The sequence below is a fragment of the Microtus ochrogaster genome, chromosome 1 (genome assembly GCF_000317375.1).
Source record: "Microtus ochrogaster isolate Prairie Vole_2 chromosome 1, MicOch1.0, whole genome shotgun sequence".
NCBI lineage: Eukaryota > Metazoa > Chordata > Mammalia > Rodentia > Cricetidae > Microtus > Microtus ochrogaster.
The window spans coordinates 48,601,422-48,602,876 of NC_022009.1; the positions used below are offsets into that span (position 1 = coordinate 48,601,422).

Genomic DNA, 1,455 nt, shown 5'->3' on the forward strand with positions numbered 1-1,455 from the left:
CAGGTACACGCTGCAGGTACACCCAGGAAAGAGGCGCCACCGCAGGTACACGCTGCAGGTACACCCAGGAAAGAGGGGGACCTGTGAGACGCTGGTGCTTGTTCCCATTCAATTCCACACCGGCCCATCTCTCCACGAGGGCCTCCTGACACCAAGGAACCCGGTTCCCAGCTGGCCCTTGCTGTTCCCAGGATCCAAATGCACCCTGGCTTACGGGACAGAGCTGAACTTGTGGCAAACCAAACAGCATGGCCTCGGGGCTGTTGCTGAAGAGCGGAAATACCAAGGAACTGGCATCACGGCACCACCTCCATGCCTGGCATCAGGTCATGCAGCAAGAGGGAAGGAGAACCAGAGCTGTCCCCCAAACACGGGATACCCTTTAACCCCAACCCTCCATCCAGGGTAGAAACCTGCCCACTCCTCGGGCATTTGAGGGAACCAGCTGGGGAGAGAATGAAGGAAGTTAAAATGTCCTCAACACCAGGTACCCAGACTCCAAAGAAGGCAAGGGCCTGTCCCATCCCGTACCACACCAACCGGCTGGACAGCAGGGCAAAGAGCCACAAGGGACACGCGTTGGCCCGCCACATTCCTCCAGGCCCTCCCTGCCCCCACACCCACTACTGCCAACTCGAGCAGAAAACACATCCTCAGGTAGCGATTTGGAGCCATGCTGGCTTGGGCCCAAGTGTAGATGACAGGCTGTCGGCCCTGCTCAGACCTGCCTGCTGTGCTGCTGTGGGGGCGAGGGGGCAGGGCAATAGTAACTGCCTAAAGCCCTTCCCATGCCTGCCCGTGCCTTTTTCATTTCAGGGACACATTTCCTAGCACGAGCCCCCAGGGTCAAGGATACCTGACTAGGCATGAGAATGGAGGATACCCTGCACATGGAGCAGGAGCCTAGGAAAAGATAAAGATGGAGGCACACGCTGGGTGGCCTCAGATGAAAGGGATGTCCACGGCTCAGAGAAAGGGCAGAGCTGGCCTCCAGCTCCAAGTCTCTTTCAGGACCATGTCCCATGGCTCTTGGTAGCTGAACACCCAGGAAAGCTCCCACTCCATTCCCTTGTCACAGATCTGCAACTCGACCCACGCCAGTTGTTCTTGACCTGGTTCTCCAAGCTATGTCCACATTCACTGGCCCTACCTAATTCCATACCTGCAGACAATCAGGTAAGAGTATGAGCTGGGACCAGAAAGTGAACAAAAGCAAGCACCATAAGGCTCCCGGCTCCCAGGCCTTTCTGCCACAGGCACGGGGCCTGTCTCCCCCTGTTGCTGGATCCCCATCACCCTTCTTAGCATGCCCAGGCTTGGGTTCCTGCCTGACCTGGCCACCCCTAAGCTGAAACAAACAAGCAAAATAAAACATCCACAAACAGCGGTGCCACAGAGGGCTACAACTTGAAGCCTAGTTAGTGTCTCTTCCCTTTGGGAGGGGTGGTCTTTCCA

The 1,455-nt window shown here is 56.8% G+C and overlaps 1 protein-coding gene across 2 annotated transcripts in view; it reads right to left on the reverse strand.

The window, feature by feature from the left end:
- Jag2 (jagged 2) overlaps nucleotides 1-1,455 on the reverse strand; it is a 22,065-nt gene that overhangs the window by 19,576 nt on the left and 1,034 nt on the right. The window lies entirely within an intron of this gene.